Source organism: Sus scrofa, chromosome Y, assembly GCF_054392235.1.
Source record: "Sus scrofa isolate SSC_HxYL_T2T_F1_AM1 chromosome Y, Sscrofa_HxYL_maternal_Yorkshire_Landrace_v2.0, whole genome shotgun sequence".
NCBI classification, from domain to species: Eukaryota; Metazoa; Chordata; class Mammalia; order Artiodactyla; family Suidae; genus Sus; species Sus scrofa.
Window position 1 is genome coordinate 22,903,457 of NC_139402.1, and position 22,278 is coordinate 22,925,734.

Genomic DNA, 22,278 nt, shown 5'->3' on the forward strand with positions numbered 1-22,278 from the left:
ATGTGCCTGGGAGGTGGATCTCAGGAACAGTGCTTGTGATATATAAGAAAAGAAGTCTGTGACGCTCCATGTCTCAGTGAATTGGCATCTGAAAAACTTTCTAAGCACACTTGATCAGGGCCTGGCTGACAATGGGCCAGTGTGCACGTTTTGTGTCACCCAAAACCAATCTCTCTTTGGAACCCTACTCATCCTTCTCCAGATAGTCTATTGTAAGGACCAGAGCCCCATCTCCTCCAAGAGTGAAGCCTCAAGTCACTCCCCTTGAAGACCTCACCACAGGGCTCATTCAGAATCATGAGAGAAAACTCTTACTTTCCTGACTATTGGGGACACCACAAAATGGCTGGCAGTGGCCCTAATCACCACAGTAACAGCCAATACCAAAAGAGACAGAGCTTGTGCATATCAACCTGTGAAAGATACACAGGAATATCCCAGCTTCCTTCTTGGTACAATTACTTTGCGACAGCTAGCCTGTGATTTCAGCTATTGACCTGTGTATTCAGAAACGTGGAGTTGTAATTTCTCCCTTTTGAATATCTACTTCAGGGGTGATATTGATGACCTCTCACTTGGTTGAAAGCAGGGGGTTCTTGATTCTTGATTTTGGCTCTGGAATGAGGTGTTTCAAAAGGCAGGAGTCTTTTTTCACATGTAGGGAAATACTTGAGGTGGTCCACAAACTGGTCCCTTTAAGATATACCATGATCAAACCGCTATCCTATATAATTGATTTTTAGTTCAGGAGCCTGAAAATAGCCTAAAGTTGGAGATAATGTTCACCACTTGCTTCAATTAGGATCTCCTTTCTGTATGTCTCACACCTTTTCTCCCTCCCTCCCTCTCTCTCTCTCTCTTTCTCTCTCTCTCTCTCTCTATCTATCTATCTATCTCTATCTCTAATCCTTCTGCACCAAGATGTCCAGGTGTGATACTGGTGAATATATGCCAGTCAGGAGAGAGTCCAAATCTTTACCCAACATTATCCTTCTGTCTTCCAATCTCCCATCCAAAGTACAATTTTTTTCCACATATATCTCCTGTATAGGAAACAGAGACATCCAAGATGGGCCATCTATCCTCAACTCTTCCCATAGTCAGCCCTTCAGTGTGACCCTCTGACCACCTCTTGTTTACTCTGGTCTGTGTGGTTCCAAGTTTTACTCAGAAATCAAAACATTTTCTGTCATGTTCCTATGAGGTCTCTAGCAATAATGCACTTTCCTGCAGCAGGCCACACCAGGAGCATAGGGTTTTCTGAATGTGTTGGGTAGGTGGAAATACAGAATCCTGTTTGGGATTTAGTAACTGAAGATTGTGGATCTTCCTGTCTCACTGAATTGGAATATGAACACTGGTCTAGGAACACTTGATCAGGTTTTGCTGACAATGGGACAGAGTGCAATTTGTCTGTCTATATTTCAGACACTACTCATCCAAGTCCACATCATTGATTTTCAGGGACAGTGTCTCCACTCCTCCAAAAGGGAAACTTCAAGGCAATAAATTAAAAAAAAACTAATCACAGGGCTCATGGAGAATCACAAGAGAGATCCTCCTTCCCTTCCTTAAAACTGTGGACACCCCAAACTAGCTGGCACTGACACTAATAATCACACTACCAGACGGCACCCAAAAAGAGAGAGGGCTTGTGGTTATCCACTGGTGGAAAATCCAAGTGAAATATCCTGGTATCTTTCTGTTATAATTTCTTTGTTTTGAAGGCTAGTATGTTGCTTCAGCTATTGATATATAATTTCAGAAGAGTTTATATCTATGTTACCCCCTTTGAAAGTCTCATTCAGGGGTTATATCAAGATACTCATGCTTAGTTGAAGGAAGAGTGGCATGGTTTCCATGGTTGTGCTCTTGGATGATGTGTTTCAAACAGCCATTAGGCATGAGTCTATTTACACACGTAAGGAAAGTCTTGAAGTGGTCAGCTCACTGGTTCCTTGTATATATACCACGATTTAACAGCAAGCCTGTCTAATCGATTCTTGGCTCAGTGGACTGATGAGAGTGTTGGCCATGAGACTAAAGTTGGAGATAATATTGTTCATCAAAATGTACCATCCATCTGATTGTTCGTCATTTATATAAGTATCAAAGTGCCTTAAGAACAAGAGTTTAAGTTGCCCATAAATCAAACCTCGAGGTGTAGGGCAAGAAATTCCAAAATGTGGCCCATCACGCCCCTCTACCTTCAAAGAAATCCTGCTGTGCCACAAGGCTGAATGACCATAATAACCTTACCATGGCAACAGTTGGTCTCGACCTTTCAGAAGTAAGGCAACTTCAACTTCTCTGAGCCCATCTGCTCTCTACATAATGATGGCACTTTCCCCAAACATGTGTGGCACTTCAGGGTCAATGTTGTTTTTCCAATACTGCATGTCAGTAATCCACAGAGTAAAATAACATTTGGAAAGAAAAAAAAATGTGATTGAAAAGAAACCTCTCCCCAATAAGCTTGGATTGTTAAAAAAAAAAAAAAAAAAAAAAGGAAGGGTGAGGAAGAAAACCACATGAGCCACACTTTACATGGAAAGGGGCTTTTCTGCTCAAGGAAAATATCCACTCTCATTTAATCTGATCTCCACATCATGCCATTTGAGAAGAAAAGGGGCCAAACAGGGGCTCTAATCCATATCTTCCAGTGGGGAGAAGTGATTGCCAGGGACATATTTTGGGAGTCATGCCAGGAAGGAGGGAATAATCTGGAACAAGAGACCTGGTGTTTTCCTGATGTCGGATATCCACGTAAAACACAGACAACTTCTTGGCAATGAGATCATGCAAATGACCCTGCTTAAATCATAATCCATTTTATTTCTCTCCGTATTTCTTTCTTTCACCCTCTCTCTCTCTGTCACTCTTGATCTCATTCTCTCTCTGCTTCTCCCTCTCTCACTTTCTCTAGAATCCTCCTGCCCCATGATACTCTTAGGTGGATTAAATATCTCTACAGGAATAGCAGTCCACATTTTGCATATCTTTTTCCCTTTTACTTATGAACCTCTATCAAATACTAAAGCGCTGATCCAGAAAAAAAATTGCTATGTAGTTATAGAGACAATCAAACCCGGCCATTCTACACCCACTCTTCCCATTACCACCCCTTCATGGTGATATGCTGACCATATCATATTTACTTCATTCAACGTGGTCAAAAATTTCACTCAGAGATCAACATATTTTCCAGCAAGTTCACATGAGGGATGAAACTATAATTAGTTTAACAGCAGCAGATCCAACCTGGACAATAAGGCATTGTGGATTTGCTGGTGAGGTGGATCACTGGACTCAGTCTTGGGGGATTTATGTAATGAAGTCTGTGACTCCTCATATATCAATGAATTGTCATGAGAACAAGATTCTGAGCACCCTTGAGCAGGACCTATCAGACAATGAGCCAGAGCACAAGTGTTCTGTCACCCAAAACCAGTCTCAATTTGGGACACCCATCATCTTTCACTTGACCCTCGATTGGCAGGGACAGAATACCCTCTCTTTAAAGAGGGAAGCCTCCAATTGAAGCCCTCAACACAGAGCTCATGGAGTATAAGAACTATACTCCTTCCCTTCCATACAATCATGGACACAACAAACATGCCAGAAGTGGCCCTAGTCAACACATTATCTACCAGCACCCAAAGAGAGGGAAGGGTTTTCCTATCCACCTGTGGAAATCTCACCTGAAATATCCTGGTGACATCTCCATTAAAAGTCCTTTGCATTGGAGGGATAGCCTGTGTTTTCACCTCTTGACATGTACATTCAGAATCGTGTAGTTTTAATATCCCCCTTTAGAATGCCTTATCCAGGGGTACCATTGCGGCCTCATGCTTGGTTGAAGGCAGAGGGGCGTGGTTTGATAGTTTGTGATCTGGAATGTGGTGTTCCAAAAAGGCACTATGCATGGATCTTATATAAAAATGTAAGGAAATTCTTGATGTGCTTAGTTCAGAGGTCCCCTAAAAATATACCATAATCAAACAGAAAGCCTGTCTAATCAATGTTTAGATGTAAAGTCTGATGAGTGTGGTAGCCATGAGGCTAAATTTGGAGATAGTACTGTTCAGCGAATTGTACCACCCATCTGATGGATCATCCTTTGCATCAGTATCAACAACCCTCCAAAACAAGATATCTGGTTGCCCATCATTTAACCTTAAAATTGTGGGGTTGAGTGTTTCCCACATGGGGTCTAACACACAGTTCAATTTCACAGAGTTACAAGGCTCGATGAGTGTCATGCTATTACCCTGGAAACAATTGTCCTGGACCTTTCAGAAGAAAGGCAACTTCACCCACTCTTGGCCCACGTGCTGTCTACATAATAATGGTATTTTCCCAGAACACGTGTGGCACCTCAGTGTAGTTTTTCAAACACTGCATATGTCAGGAACACACAGAGGAAAATATCATTTGGAAATAAAATATGATATTTATTAAGACCCTTTCCCCAATTAGCCTAGATAATGAAGAAAAGGAAAGAGTGATTAATAACACCACATGAGCAGCCCTTTCCATGTAAGGTTATTTTCCTCTCAGGGAAAATATCTCCTGTCCGTTAACCTGATCCCCACATCATGCCATTTGAGAAAAAGAGGGTGCCAAACAGGGGCTCTAACCTCTATCTTCCAGTGGGGAGCAGTGATTGCAAGGGAAACATTTCTGGAAACATGCCAAGAAGTGAAAAATCTGGAAAAAGAGTGCTGGTTTTGCCTTGATGTCGGATTTCCACCTGAAACAAAGACAAATTCTTGGTGTTGAGATCATCCACAGGAACCTCACGTGGATCAAAATCCTCATTGTTTCTCTCTCTCTGTCTATCTATCTTTCTCACTTGCTCTCATTCTTACTCTGCTTCTCCCTCCTTCATTTTCTCTACAATCCTCTAACCTCATGTTCAGTTTAGGTAATCCTGAATGAAATATCTCAGCCATTATAGCAGTCCAAATTTTACACATCTTTTTCACTCTGTCTCTGATATACTATCAAATATTCAAGTGGTGGTCCCAGAAATAAATGCTATGTAGTTATAATGTTAATCCAACTTGGCCATCATACATATACTCTTCCCATTGCCACCCCTTCACGGTGAGGCACTGAACACATCATATATACTGAAGACAACACTGACAAAAAATTTCACTCAGAGATTAACACATTTTCCAAAAAGTTCAAATGAAGGCTCAAACAATAATTAGCTTACCTGAAACAGAACCAACCTGGATGATCAGGCAGTGTGGATTTGCTATTGAGGTGAATTTCTGGACTCCTGCATGGGTGATTAAGGTAATGAAGTCTGTGACCCCTCACGACTCACTGAATTGGAATTAGACAAACACTTGTCAGCAGTGCCTGGATGACAACAGGCCAGAGCACAAGTGTTCTGATGCCCAAAACCTTTCTCAATTTGGAACACACCTCCATGCTTCACTTGCCCCACGATTGGCAGGGCCAGCATCAACTCTCCCCCAAGAGGGAAACTTCAATACACTCCAATTGAATTATTCACCACAGGGATCATGTAGTATCAGAAGAACAACACTTCTTCCCTTCAGTACAATTTTAGGCACCTCAAACATGTTGGCAGTGGCCCTAGTTAACACACTACCTGCCAGCACCAAAAGAGAGGGAATGGTTTTCCTATCTATCTGTGGAAAATCCACCTGAAATATCACGGTGTATGTCTCCTTTGAAATTCCTTTGCATTGGAGGGCTAACCTGTGGTTTCACCTCTTGACATGTATATTCAGAAGCATTGAGTTTAAATTTCCCAATATAGAATGTCTTTTTAAGTGTTACATAAGGACCTCGTGCGTGGTTGAAAGGAGAGGGGCCTGGTTTGATTGATTGTGTTCTGGAATGTGGTATTTCACACTGGCATTATGGATGAATCTTTCATAAAATGTAGGAAAACACTTGAGGTGGTAAACTCATATATCCTGTAAAGATATACCATAATAAAAAAGCACATTTGTCTAATTGATATTTAGATATGGAGCCTGATGAGAGTGGTAGTCATGAGACGAAAGTTGGCAATAATACTGTTCTTCAAATTGTACCATCCGTCTGATGGATCATCCTTTACATCAATATCCACATACCTCCAGAACAAGAGCTCAGGTTGTCCATTATCCACCCCTCAAAATGTGTGGTTGAATGCTTCCCACAGGAGTCTAACACACACCTCTCCTCTCACAGAGAAATTGTTGTGTCACAAGTCTGGATGATTGTCATACCATTACCATGGAAACAGTGGTCCTGGACATTTCGGAAGGAAGGCAATGTGATCAAATTTGGGGCCAACCTCTCCTAAAATGTGTGGCATTTCAGGGTCAATGTTGTTTTTCCAACATTGCGTGTCAGTAATCCACAGAGTAAAATAACATTTGGAAAGAAAAAAAAATGTGATTGAAAAGGAACCTCTCATAAAATATCTTGGATAAATAGAACAAGGAAAGAGTGAGGATGAACACCACATGAGCCACACTTTACATGGCAAGGGGCTTTTCTGCTCAGGGAAAATATCTACTGTACTTTAACCTGATCCCTGCATAATGCCATTTTAGAAGAAAAAGGTGCCAAACAGAGGCTCTAGCCCTTATCTTCCAGCGGGGAGGAGTGATTGCAAGGGACACATTTTGGGAGTCATGCCAAGAAGGAGGGAGGAATCTGGAACAAGAGACCTGTTGTTTTCCTGGTGTCAGATATCCACCTGAAATACAGAAACAGCTTCATGTTGAGATCATGTCCAGTACTCGTGCTTGGATCAAAATCTACTTTCTCTCTGTTTCTCTCTCTCTCTCAGTCTTGATCTCATTCTTTCTCCACTTCTGCCTCCTTCACTTTTTCTAGAATCTTCCTGCCCCAATTTTTCCTTAGGAGATCATGAATGAAATATTTTCACCTGTACAGCAGCCCAAATTTTACTCAATTTCACTCCTTATTCTGATTTCCTGTCAAATATTCAAGTAGTTGTCCAGAAATTACTGCTATGTAGTTATAGAGACAATCCAACTCGGCCAACCTACCCCCACACTTCGCATTGCCACCCATTCATGGTGATGCACTGACCAAATCATATGTACTGCAGTCAATGTGATCACAACGTTTACTCAGAGATCAACACATTTTACACCAAGTTCACATGAGGGCTCAAACAATAATTAGCTTATTTGCAGCAGTACCAACCTGGATGATCAGGCCTTGTGGACTTTGTGGTGAGGTGGATATCTGGACTCGTGCTTGGGGGATTTATGTAATGAAGTCTGTGACTCCTCATATCTCAATGAATTGGCCTTAGAAAAAGTGTATGAGCACCCTGGAGCAGAGCCTGACTGACAATATGCCAAGAGCACTAGTGTTTTGTCACACAAAAACATTCACAATTTGGGACACTCATCATCCTTCACTTGACCCTCGATTGGCAGGGCCAGCATCCCCTCTTCTAAGAGGAAAACCTCAAACACTCCACTTGAAGCCCTCACCACAGGGCTCATGGAGTATAAGAAGAATGACACTCCTTCCCTTCAATAAAGTTGTGGACACCACAAATATGCTGGCAGTGGCCTGGGTCAACACACTTCATGCCAGCACCCAAAGAGAGAGAAATATTTTCCTATCCACCTGTGAAAAATTCACCTGAAATATCCTGGTGTACATCTCCATTAAATTCCCTTTGCTTTGTAAGGCTAGCCCGTGGTTTCACCGACATGTATATTCAGAATCGTGGAGTTTTAATATCCCCCTTTACAATGTCTTCTTTAGTGGTGCAATTGAGGGCCTCATGCTTGGTCGAAGGCAAGGTGGCTTGGCTTGATAGTTAGGGTTATGGAATTTGGTGTTTCAAACTGGCTTATGCACGAGTCTTTCATAAAATATAGGAAAATTCTTGAGGTGTTCATCCCATATGTCCCTTCAAGATATACCATAATTAAACATCAAGCCTGTCTCTAGGCATGCCTCACTGAATTGTCATTAGAACAAGGGTCTGATCACCTTTGAGAAGTTCCTGGTTGACTAGGTGTCAGAGCACAAACGTTCTGTCTCCAACAACCATTCTAACTTTGGGACACACTTTCATCATTCCCTTGACCCATGATTTGCAGGGCCAGCATCCCCTCTCCGCCAAGATAGAAGCATCAAGACACTCCAGTTGAAGCCCTCACCACCACAGGGCTAATTGAATATCAGAAGAAAGACCCTCCTTCCCTTCCGTACAATTGTGGAGATCACAAGCATGCTGGCAGTGGTCCTAGTCAACACACTAACAGCCATCACTCAAAGAGAGGGTGGGTTTTTCTATCCACCTGTGGACAATCAAGCTGAAATATCCCTGTTTACATCTCCATTAAAATTCCTTGGCTTGGAGGGCTAGCTTGTGGTGTTACCTCTTGACACATATATTCAGAAGTGTGGCATTTTAATTTCCCTCTTTCGAATCTTCCTCGGGGTGCCATCAAAGTCCTCATGCTCAGGTGAAGGCAGAGGGGCCTGGCGTCATTTTTTGGACTCTGGATTATGGTGCATCGAATGGGTATTAAGCCAGTACCAGAAATATAGATCAGTGGAACAGGATAGAAATCCCAGAATTACACCCATGCACCTACAGCCAACTCATCTATGACAAAAGAGGCAAGAATATACAATGGACAATGGAAAGCTTGTTCAATAAGTCGTGCTGGGAAATCTGGACAGCCACATGGAAAAGAATGAAATTAGAACACTCCCTCACAGCATACAAAAAAAAAAAGTACACTCAAAATGGATTAAAGACCTAGAGAGAAGATGAGACACTCTAAAACTCTTAGAGGAAAACATATGCCAAACACTCTCTGACATAAATGACAGCAACGTCTTCTCTGATCCACTTATTAGAGTATTGACAATAAAAAGAAAGATTAAAAAATGTGAGCTAATCAAACTTCAAAGTTCCTTCACAACAAAGGAAACCCTAAACAAAACGAAAAGACAACACACAGTATGGGAGAAAATCTTTGCAAGTGAATCAAACGATAAGGGATTAATCTCCACAATTCCTAAACACCACCTGCAGCTCCACACCAAAAAACAAACACCTCCATGCAAAAATGGGGAGAAGATCTAAACAGTTCCCCAAATAAGACATACAGATGGCCAAAACACACATGAAAAATGTTCAATATCACTCATTATTAGAGAAATGTAAATCAAAACCATTGTGAGGTACCACCTTACACCATCTAGAAGGGCCAACCTCAAAAAGTCTACAAGAAATAAGTGCTGGAGAGGGTGTGAAGAAAAAAGAATCCTAGAACACTCTTGGTGGGATTGTAAATTGTGTGCAACCACTGTGGAAATCAATATGGAGATTCCTCAGAAAACTAAACATAGAGGTACAATTGGATCCAGCAATGTGACTCCTGGGAATCTACCCAGAGGAAACAACAACTCACAAGGACACATATACTCTGATTTTCATTTCAACCCTATTTACAATAGCCAAGACATGGATACGACATTAATGTCCATCAACAGAGGAGTGGATCAAGAAGAGTGCTACATATACCCAAGGGAATATTACTCAGACCTTAAAAAGAACGAAACACTGGCATTTTGAGCAACACGGATGTACCTAGAAGTTATCATGCTAAGTCAGCTGTACAATGAGACACCACAATCATATGCTTTCACTGATATGTGGAATCTGAAAAAAAGGTCAGACTTAACTTTGCAGAACAGATGTTGACTCACAGGCATTGAAAAACTATGGTCACCAGAGGAGAGATTTTGGGGGGTGGGGGTGTGTGCTTGGTCTGTGGAAAGGAAATCATGAGAAATTAGATTTTTATGATCATTATACAACTACAGATGTGATAAGTTTATTTGAGGAATTAAACAAAGAAAAAAATACAAATGAATTCATGTGAAAAAATAAAAAATGGGAATTAATGATGAGTCTTCTTTAACATTTTGGAAAATCCTTGAGGTGGTCGCCTCCCAGGTCCCTTGAAAATAGAGCATAATCAAACAGCAAGCCTGTCTAATAGATGTTTAAGTATGGAGACTGATAAGAGTGGTAGCCATGTGGCCAAATTTGGAGATAATGCTGTTCATTTAAATGTACCATCCATCTGAAGGATCATCATTTGCATCAATATCCACATACCTCTAGAACAAGAGCTCAGGTTTCACGTTGTCCACCCCTTGAAGTGTGTGGTTGAATGCTTCCGACATGGGCCCTAACACACACCGCTCCTCTCACAGAGAGACTGTTGTGTCACAAGGCTCAATGGGCATAATACCACAGCCATGGCAACAAGGTGGCCTGGACCTTTCAGAGGGAAGGCAACGTCACCCACTCTGGGCCCACCTACACTCTACATAATGATGGCTCTTTTCCTGAACATGTGTGGCTCTTCAGGGTCAGTGTTGTTTTTCCAACACAGCATGCCAACAATCCACAGAGTAAAATATCATTTGGAAAGAAAATTTGTGAGTGAAAATTACGCACTCCCCAAATTGCCTAAATAAAGAAAACAAGGAAAGAGCGAGGAAGAACACCCCATGAGTCACACCTTACATGGAAATGGGCTTTTCCACTCAGGGAAATTATCTACTCTCCATTAACCTGATCTCTACATTATGCCATTTGAGAAGAAAAGGGTACTAAATTCGGACTCTAACCCCATCTTTCAGTGGGGAGCATTGAGTGTAGGGGACACATTTCTTGCATCATGACAAGAAGGAGTGAGGAATCTGGGACAAGAGTTCTGGAGTTTCCCTGATGTTGGATATCTACCTGAAACCCAGACAACTGCTTGGCATTGAGATCATGCTCAGGACTCAAGCTTGGATCAAAATCCACTTTATTTATCTCTCTCTCTCTCACTTACTCACTCACCTCTTAGTCTTGATCTCTTTCTCTATCTGCTTCTCCCTGCTTCACTTTCCTTAAATCCTCCTGCCCCAAGTTTACCTTTGGTGATCCTGGATGAATTATCTCAACCAGTGTAGCATTCCAAATTTTCACAACATTTTCCCTCCTTCTTCCAATCCCATATCAAATATTCAAGCGGTGATCTATATATATCTGCTATGTAGTTATAGAGACAATCCAACTCGGCCATCCTAACCCCACTCTTCCCATTGTCATCTTTCATGGTAATTTGCTGACTATGTCATATATACTGCAGTCAACCTGGTCCCAAATTTCACTCAGAGATGAACATATTTCATCCACATTCTCGTGAGTGCCCTTGAAATTATTTGCTTACGTGCAGAAAATCCCCTCTGGGTGATCAGATCTTGTGGCTTTTCTGGGAGGTTAAAATATGGACTCTTGAATTTGGGATTTGGGATGAAGTCTGTGACTCTCCTTGTCTCATTGAATTGGCACCCAAACACATATTATTGCACTCCTGATCAGGTTCTGGCTCAAAATTTGCCAGAGCACAAGTGTTTTCCCTGCAAAAATCACTCTGTATTTGGCACACACCATCATCATTCTCTAGATCCTATATTGGAAAGCCCAGTGTCCCCTTTCCTCCAAGATGTAAACCTCAAGACCATCCACTTGAATCCTTCACCACGGAGTCACAGAGGTTCTGAACAGTGACCCTCCTTGCTTTCCATACAATTGTTGACACCACAACCAACCTGGTAGTGTCCCTAGTCACCACACTAACTGTCAGCACACAAAGAGGCAGGGCCTGTCTTATCCATCTGTGGAATGTCCAAGAGAAATATCTGGGTTTCCTTCTCTATTGAAATTCTTTGGCTATGTATTTCTACCCTGTGTTTTCCCGTATTGAAATGTCTATTCAGAAGTGATGAATTGTTATATCTCCCTTAGTATGTCTTCTTTATATGTGATGTCAAGTGCCTCCTGTTTGCTTGAAGGCAGCGTGGCCTGGTTTCATTGTTTGGGCTCTGAAATGTGGCTTTTCAAATGTACATTATGCTTGAGTCTTTTTTCACATGTAGGAAAATTCTTGAGTTAATCGGCTCACTGCCCTTTTAGATATACCATCATCAAATAGCAAGACTGTCTAATTTATGTTTACCTCTGGAGACTGATGAATGTGAGAGCCATGATACTAAAGTTGGAAATAATACTGTTCATTGAATTGTACCACCCATTTGATGAATCATCTTTTACATCAGTATCACCATGCTTCCAGAACAAGAGCTCATATTGCCATCATCCAACCCTCAAGGTGTGAAAATGAGAGCTTCCCAAATGGGGTCCAATGCACACCTCTCCAGTCACAGAGAGTATGTTGAGTCACAATGCACGATGGGTTTCATAATATTTCTGTGGCAACAGTTGGCATGGATCTTTCAAATGAAGTATATTTTGCCCAATCTGAGCCATCATTCTCTCTACATAAGGATGGCTTTTTCCGTGAACACGTGAGGCACTTCAAGGTTAACATGGTTTTTTTAAACACTGCGTCACATGAATACACTACATAAAATTTCATTTGGAAAGAAAACACGTGATTGAAAAAGACCCACTCCCCAAAGAGCCTGGATAATGAAAACAAGGAAAGAGTAAAAACACCACATGAGTAGCATTTAACATGGGAAGGGGATTTTCTTCTCAGGGAACATATCTACTGTCTCTTAACCTGATTCCCACCACATGCCATTTGAAAAAGAAAGGGTGCCAAATTTGACCCTAACCTCTATCTTCCAGCGGGTAGCAGTGAGTGTTAGGGACACACTTCTTGTGTCATGCCAAGAAGGAGTGAACTATTTGTTACTATTGTTCTGGTTTACCATGATATCAGATATCTACCTGAAACACAGAGATCAGCCTTGTGTTAAATCTTTCCCTGGACTGTTTCTTTAATAAAAATTACCTATCTCTCTTTCTCCTTCTCTCTGTCTCTATACCTTACAGACACTCTCTTTCTCTCTGCTTCTTTCTCCTTCATTTTCCCAATAATCCTGCTGTCCAAAGAATATTGGCTTTATCCTGCGATGAAATATTGAGCAAGGATAGAAGTTCAAGTTTTAACCAAAATTTTCCCACCATTCTCCAATACCCTATTAAATATAAAATAGGTTGTCCAGAAATAACTGCTATGTACTTTTAGAGACATTCTAATTCAGCCATACTCACCCCACTCTTCCCATTTTCAGCCCTTCACAGTGATCTGCTGACACACCCTATGTACTGTGCTTTACCTTGTTCCATATTTGACACAGAAATCAACAAATTTTCAACCACATTCACGTGAGGGCTCTAGCAAGTATTAACATACCTGCAGCAGACCCAACCTGGATGATTAGGTATTTTGGAATTGCTGGTGTGGTGAATATTTGGACTCATGCTTGGATATATAGGAAATGAAGTCTGTGACTCTTCATAACTCACTTAATCAGCTTCATCTAACAGGACTGACAACATTGAGTAGGGCCTGGCTGACAATGGGCCAGAGTGCAAGTGTTCTGTCACAAAAAAACAGTCTCTGGAACACTCATCTTTTCCTAGACCCTCAATTGGCAGGGCCAGCCTTCAGGAGGGAATCCTCAAGAGCCTCCAATTGAATCCCTCACAACAGGGATGATGGAGGTTCAGAAGTGAGACCTTTCTTTCCTTCCTTACGATTGTGGACATGACAAACAACCTGGCAGTAGTCCTACTCACCACACTAACAGCCAGCACCCCAATGAGACAGGGCTTGTGCTTACCAACCTGTTAAATATCCACCAGAAATATCCCATTTTCATTCGTTGTTAAAATTCCTTTTGCTTTGGATGGCTAGCCTGTGAATTCACCTATTGACATGTATATTTTGAAGCATGGAGTTTTAGTTTTCCCCTTTTTAATATCTTCTTAAGGGGTGAGATCAATGGCCTAGTGCTTGTTTGAAGGCAGCTGGAATTTGTTTCATTTTTTTAGACTCTGCAATGTGGTGTTTTAAAGTGACATTATGCATGTCATTTTTCAAGTGTAGGAAAATATTTGAGTTGTCAGCTCACAGGTCCCTTTATGATATACCATTATCAAACAGCAACTTTGTAAAATCCATGTCTAGCTCTGTAGACTGATGTGACTGGTGGCCATGTGAATAAAATGGAGATATTTTTTCATCAAATTTTACCACCCACCTGATTGATCATCCTTTACATCAGTATCAACATGCCTGTAGAAAAAGAGCTCAGGCTGCCCATCCACTAGCCCACGTGTTTGAGGAGGAGATCTTCACATATTCCAACCAACATCCACATTTCATCTCGCAGACTTGGAGTTGGGACACAAAGCTAGATGGAATAAGGCCATTTCTGTGGCAACAAGTTGGCCTGGCACTTACTAGGGAAGGCAAATACACCCATTTTGTGCCCACCTGCTCCATATATAATTATGGCTGTTCCCCTGAACATGTGGTCCATGATTTTTATCAAACACTGCATTCTAGGCATCAACAGTATAAACACTCATTTGGAAAGAAAATATGTGAGTGAAAATAACCCACATCACACTTAGATAGGATATATAAAACAAGGGCTTAATGAGGAAGGACACAACATGAGAAGCACTTTACCTGGGAAGGGGCTTTTTAGCTCAGGGGAAATGTCTACTGTCCTTTAACCTGATCCCTACATCATGCCATTATAGGGGAAATGGTGCCAAACATGAGCTCTAACACCTATCTTCCAGTGGGGAGCCGTGAATATAAAGGCCACATTTCAATACTCATGCCAAGAAGGATTAAAAATCTGTGACAATAGTGCTTTTACTTCCCTGAAGTCGGATATCCACCTGAACAACTGACACATCACAGCACCATGAACTTGCCATGGACAGCTCCCTGAATCAAAATATCCTTGATCTCTCTCTCTCTCCTCTTCTACCTCTTTCACTTTCAATTAGATCTCCTGCCCCAATGTTACTTGTGGAAATCCTGCATGAAATATCTCAGCCAGTACAGCAGTCCAAGTTTTTACCAAACATTATCGCTCTGCCTTCTGATCACCAATCCAAATTACAATGGTGTTCCTGAAAGAACTCTGTAGGAGTAGACATATATTCCATCAAGGGCCATCTTTGCCACTCTTCCAGTTTTCAGCCTCTCGCAGTTACCTGTTTAACACCTCATGTGTATAGCAGAATATGTGTCCCCATATTTGACTCAGAGATCAATTCATTTGCAACCACGTTTACGTGAGGACTGTAGCAAGAATCAGCTTTCCTGCAGACCACGCATGGATGATAAGGTATTCTGGGTTTTCTGGGAAGGTGGACATATGGACTCAACATTGGTGGATTTGGGAAATGAAGTCTGTGAGTCGCCATGTCTCAATGAAGGGGCATTTGAACACTGGTCTGAGTACCTTTGACAAATATCCTGGCTGATAATGGACCAAAGCGCAAGATTTCTGTCACCAAAAACCCATCTCTATTTGGAAGTTTCCTCATCCACTTCTAGACCCATGATTGTCAGGAACAGAATACCCTCTTATTCAAGATGGAACCCTCAATACACTCCACTTGAAGCCCTCAACAAAGGGATAATGGTGGATTAGAAGAGAGAATCTCCTTCCCATCCTGACAATTGTGGATACCAAAAACAACCTGGCAGGAGCCCTAGTGAACACACTAAGAGCTAGCACCCAAAGAGACAGGGCTTGTTCTTATAAACATGTGAAATATCCGCCAGAAATATCCTGGTTATATTCTCTGTTAAAGTTCCTTTACGTTTGATGACTAGCCTGTGATTTCAGCTATTGGAATATATATTCAGAAATGTCAATTTTTATCTTCCTTCTTTTAAATAACTTCTTCAGTGGTGATATCTTCAACCCAGTTGGATGAAGGCAGAATGGCCTGGTTTAACTGTTTGGGCTCTAGAATGAGGTCTTTCAAATGGGCATTAGGAATGTGTCATTTTTCATGTGTAGGAAAATATTGTGTTGTTGGCACACTGTTCCCTTTAGGATAAACATGATCAAACAGCAACCCTGTATAATTGATGTCTACCTCAGTAGACTGATGAGAGTGGTGGTCACCAGGCTAAAGATGGAGATAAAATGTGTGACGGTGATATATTTCCACCTGCTGCCAACAAGCACATCTCATCTCACAGAGTGGCAGTTGTGACACAACAGCTTATTGCCCTACAATCATCCCATTGCCCTGCAAACAGTTGGCCTGGAACGTTCAGAGGGGAGGCAATTCTCCAAATTCTGTGCCCAACTGCTCTGTATGTATTTGTGGCTGATTCCCTGGACATGTGTGGCAGTTCAGCGTCAACCTTCATTTTGGAATCTCTACCCCAGAAACACTCAGTTTTACTCTCAGTTTGAAAAGAATGTATGTGAACGACAAAGACCCAATTCACATATAGACTGTATCCAGAAATCTAGTAAGGAGTGATTAGGAATACAACATGAGAATCACATTTTATGGGAAGTGGCTGTTTGGCTCAGGGAAAAGGTCTACTGTCCTTTGTGCTGATCCCCATATCATGAGTTTGTAGTGGAAAAGGGTGCCAAATTTGGGCTCTAACCCATCACATCCAGTGTAGAGCAGTGAAATTTTAGGCCACATTTCAATGATCTTGCCAATAGTGAGCGAAATATGTTGCACAAGAGGGCCATTTCTTCCCTGAAGTTGGATGTCCACCTGAAACTCCGACATCTGCTCAGCGCTGAGAACTTGCCCTGGACTATTGCTTGAATCAAAATTTCTTTCTACTATTTCTCTCTGTCTATGCTTCTCTCTCCTTTATTCTATCTCGATATCCTCCTGAACCACTGACTCAACCTCGGTGCTGAGATCTTACCCTATACTCATGCTTGAAACATTATCTCCAGTATCACCTTATCCCTCTCTCTCTCTCTCCTTCTCTCATTTTCTCTCAAATAGTACTGTCACAATATTTTCTCTGTTGATCCTGGTAAAATTATCTCAGCCAGGAGAGCCACATAAGGCTTTACCCAATATTTTACTTCCATATAATGATCCCACATCCAAAATTGTCAGTGTTCCATAAAGAGCCCTCCTGTAGGAGTAGAGACATTTCAACTCAGGACACTCCGCACCATGAATCCAATTATCAGCACTTCACTGGGACCCCCTGACAACCTCTTGTTAACTGTGTTCGATTGGCTCAAATTTGGACTATGAGATCTAAATCTTCTCAAGCACATCCACATAAGGGCTCTAACAAGTATATGCTTTCCTGCAGCAGACCACACAAGGACAGTTAGTGATTATGGATTCTCTTGGGAGGTCGACAAGTTGTCTTGTTCATGGAGGATTTAGGATTTGATGTCTTTGTCTTTTCATGCTTCACTGCATTTGCATCAGAACACTGGTCTGAGCAATCTTGTAAAATGCCTGGCCAACGATTGGCCACAGTGCAAGTCTTCTGACACCCAAACCCAGTATTTGATGGGAAAAAAACTCATCCTTCTCTAGACCAATGACTTCCAGGGGCAGAATCCGCTCCCCTCCAAGAGGGAATCCTCAAGACCCGCACATGTAAACATCCCATCTTGGCTCACCGAAGTTTGCCAGAAAGACCCTCCTTCCATTTCTTAAAAATGTGGACACCACTGACAAGTTGGCACTTATCCTGGTCATCACACTGCCAGCCAGTACCCAAATGAAAGGGGTCTTGTGCAAATCAATCTGTGGATATCCAAAATGAAATATCCTGGTCCCATTCTGTGTTTAAAATTCCTTTGCATTTGGACTGATAGCATGTAGTTTCAGCTATTAATAGGTACATTCAGAAGAGTGGAGCCGTAAATGCCCCTTTTTGAATTTCTTTATAAGTGGTAATATCAAGGGCTTCATGCTTGGTGAAGGTAGAGAGGCATGTTTTCATGTTGGTAAACTGGGATGATGTGTATATTATGCACATAAACCCTAGTAATTTTTTCACATTTAGGAAATGATTTGAGGTTTCCTGCTCACTGCACCCTTTAAAATATACAGTGAACAACCTGCAAGCCAGTATAAGTATTTCCAGCTCGGTAGCCTGATTTGCATTTTGGCCATGATAGGAAAGATGGAGATAATATTTTTCGTCCATATGTACCACCCATATAATGGAATAGCCTTAAGGTGGGTATCAACATAATTTGAGAGCAACAGCTCAGGTTTCACATCCTCCAGTGCTCGAGGTTTTAGAGTGAGATTTTCCCAAGTGCTGCCCAACACACACCTCTCATCTCACAGACTGGAATTTGTGACACAAGTCTCAATGAGCATCCTCCCATTGCCATGGAACCAGTTGGACTGGAATTTTCAGAGGGAAGCAATTTAGGCACCATCAGTTCCCACGTGCACTCTACAGAATTGTGGTCGTTTCCCTGGATATGTGTGGTAGATTTGGGTCAACATTTTATTAAAAATCTGCATCAGAGAAACACATTAAAACTCAGGATGAAAAGTATGTATGTGAGGAAAAAAAATCATTCACTTTTACACTGGTTCCTGAAAATTAGTAAAAGGAGAGTCACAATATAACAACAGAAGCACTTAATATGGCAAGTGCCTTTTGGGCTCAGGGAAAAGATCTACTCTCCTTTACCTTGTTCCCGACATCATACCATTTTAGTGGAAAAGGGTGGCAAACAGGGGCTCTAACACCTATCTTCCAGGGGCGAGCAGTGAATTTTAGGGCCACATTTCAATAGCCTTGCCAATAGTGAGTGAAATATGTTGCACGATTTGCATTTCTCTTATAATCAGCGATGTTGAGAATTTTCTCATGTGTTTGCTAGCCATCTGTACATCTTCTTTGAAGAAATGTCTATTCAGGTCTTTTGCCCATTTTTTTTTTCCATTGATTGATTGGCTTTTATGCTGTTGGGTTGTATAAGTTGTTTATATATTCTAGAGATTAAGCCCTGGTCGGTTGCATCATTTGAAACTATTTTCTCCCATTCTGTAAGTTGTCTTTTTGTTTTCTTTTTGGTTTCCTTTGCTGTGCAAATCTTTTCAGTTTGATTAGGTCCCATGGGTGTATTTTTGCTCTTATTTCTACTGCTTTGGGAGACTGACCTGAGAAAATATTCATGAGGTTGATGTTAGAGAGTGCTTTGCCTACGTTTTCTTCTAGGAGTTTGATGGTGTCCTCTCTTATATTTAAGTCGTTCAGCCATTTTGAGTTAATTTTTGTGCATGGTGTGAGGTTGTGTTCTAGTTTCATTGCTATGCATGCAGCTGTACAGGTTTCCCAGCAATGCTTGCTGAATAGACTTTCCTTTTCCCATTTTATGTTCTTGCCTCCCTTGTCAAAGATTAATTGACCATAGGTGTCAGGGTTTATTTCTGGGTTCTCTAGTCTGTTCCATTGGTCGGTCTGTCAGTTTTGATCCCAGTAGCACACTGTTTTGATGACTGTGGCTTTGTAGTATTTCTTGAAGTCTGGGAGAGTTATGTCTCCTGCTTGGTTTTTGTTTCTCAGGATTGCTTTGGCGATTCTGGGTCTTTTGTTGTTCCATATATATGTTTGGATTGTTTGTTCTAGTTCTGTGAAAAATGTCATGGGTAATTTGCTAGGGATTGCATTGAATCTGTAGATTGCTTTGGGTAGTATGGCCATTTTTACAATATTGGTTTTTTCCAATCCAGGAACATGGACTATCTTTCCATTTCTTTACATTTTCTTTGATTTCTTTGATTAACGTTATATATCAAAAGTACCATGAGATATCACCTCACAACAGTCAGAATGACCATCATTAATAACGCCACAAATACCAAGTGCTAGAGGTGGTGTGGAGAAAAGGGAACCCTCCTGCACTGTTGGTGGGAATGTAAACTGGTACAGCCACTATGGAGAACAGTTTGGAGATACGTTAGAAATCTATACATAGAACTTCCATTTGACCCCGCAATCCCACTCTTGGGCATCTATCCAGATAAAACTCTACTTAAAAGAGACACGTGCACCCTCATGTTCATTGCAGCACTATTCACAATAGCCAGGACATGGAAACAACCCAAATGTCCATCGACAGATGATTGGATTTGGAAGATGTGGTGTATATATACACAATGGAATAAAACTCAGCCATAAAAAGAATGGCATAATGCCATTTGCAGCAACATGGATGGAACTGGAGAATCTCTTACTCAGTGAAATGAGCCAGAAAGACAAAGACAAATACCATACAATATCACTTATGACTGGAATCTAATATCCAGCACAAATGAACATCTCCTCAGAAAAGAAAATCATGGACTTGGAGAAAAGACTTGTGGCTGCCTGATGGGAGGGGGAGGGAGTGGGAGGGATTGGGAACTTGTGGTTATTGGACACAAATTAGAATATATTTACAAGGAGATCCGGCTGAGGTAGCATTGAGAACTTTGTCTAGATACTCATGTTGCAACAGAACAAAGGGTGGGGGAAAAATGTAATTGTAATGTATACATGTAAGTATAACTTGATACCCTTGCTGTTCAGTGGGGAAAAAAAGAAAGAAATAGGTTGCACGTGAGTGCTGTTTCTTCCCAAAGTCGCGAAACCACCTGAGCTAATGACACCACCTCAGTGCTTAAGATTTGCTCAGGACTGTTGCTTGAATCAGAATCTCTTTTATCTCCCAATTTCTCTCATTTTCCCTTTCTCTTGAATAGTTCTGCCACAAGATTTCCTCAGTTGAATCTGAAAATTTATCTCAGCAAAGAAAGCCGTCCAATTTTAACCAATGTTTTCCCTCCGTCATACGATCCCCCATCCAAAATAGAGTCGGTATTCCAGAAATATCCCCTCTGTAGGAATAGAGATATTGCAACAAGGACCATCTTCAGATCCATAATCCAATTACCAGCCCTTCTCCGTGACCCACTGACAACCTCTTGTTTACTGCAAACTCATTGCCTCAAATTTGGACTCGGACATCAAAATATTTTCAACCCCATTCACATCAGGTACCTATCAAGAATCATCTTTCCTGATGCAGACCACACAAGAAAATTAGGGCTTGTGGATTCGCTGGGGATGTGGACACATGGTCTAGAGCAAGGGGGATTTAGGAACTGATGTCTGTGACTCTTCATGTCTCACTGCATTTGCATCAGAACACCGGTCTGAGCAATCTTGAACAGGCCTGGCTGACAATGGGTGAGAGTGCTAGGCTTCTGTCCCCCAAATCCAGTCTATTATAGGAAACAACTAATCCTTCTATAGACTCAAGACTTGCAGGGATAAAGTCCCCTCTCCTCCATGGGGTGACCCTCAAAACCGTCAACATGAAGACTACATGCCAGGGCTCACATCATTTCTCCAGACAGACCATCCTTTCCATTCTACTATTGTGGACATCACAGAAAATTTGGCACTGGCTAGCCAGCACCCAAAGAAAAAGTAGGTTTGTACTCATAACACCATGGAAATACAACATGATATCTCCCTCTTCAATTTTTTGTTTATAATTCCTTTGCCTTTTGACTACTAGCATGCAGTTTCAGCTAATGATATGTACATTCAGAAGAATGCAGCAGATAATTCCCCCTTTTTAATATAATCATCAGTGTTGATATGGAGATCCTTATGCTTGCTGAAGAGAGATGGCCAAGTTTTCTATGTTCGTACTCTGGGATGATGTGTTAATTACGGCCATAAGAGAAAATTTCCTTCTCTCACATTTAAGAAAATATTTGCAGTGGCCTTGTAACTGTTCTCTTTAGGGTATACCGTGATCAACATGCAAGGCTGTGTAAGCGATTTCTAGCTCAGTAGACTGATGAGAGTTTTGGCCATGATAGGAAAGTTGAGATCATATTTTTCATCCAAGTGTACCACCCATCTGATGGAACAGTCTTTAGATCAGTATCAACATACTCTGAGACTAATATCTCTTGGTGCCAATTGAACAATCCTTGAGGTGTGAGTGGAAGATCATCCCGCATGCTGCCCAACATGCACCTCTCATCTCACAGAGTGGCAGTTGTGACATAAGGTTCATTGGGCATCATCCCATTGCTGTGGCAATCAGTTCTCATGTAACTTTCAGAGGGAAGGTGATTCCTTCCACTCTGGGCCCACCTGCTCTCTCTAGGATTGTGTCTGTTTCCCTGGACATGGGTGGCAGTTCTGAGACAATATTTTATTTAAAATGTACATCCCAGAACCACACACAATTTCTGTTCAGTTGAGAACAATGTAGGTGAGTGACAAAGACCCACTTCATATAGACTGGATACTGAGAACTACAAAAGACTTAGGAGGAACACAACGTGAGAATCTCTTTAAATTGGAAATGGCTTTTTATCTCAGGGAAAATGTCTTTTGTCCTTTACCCTGA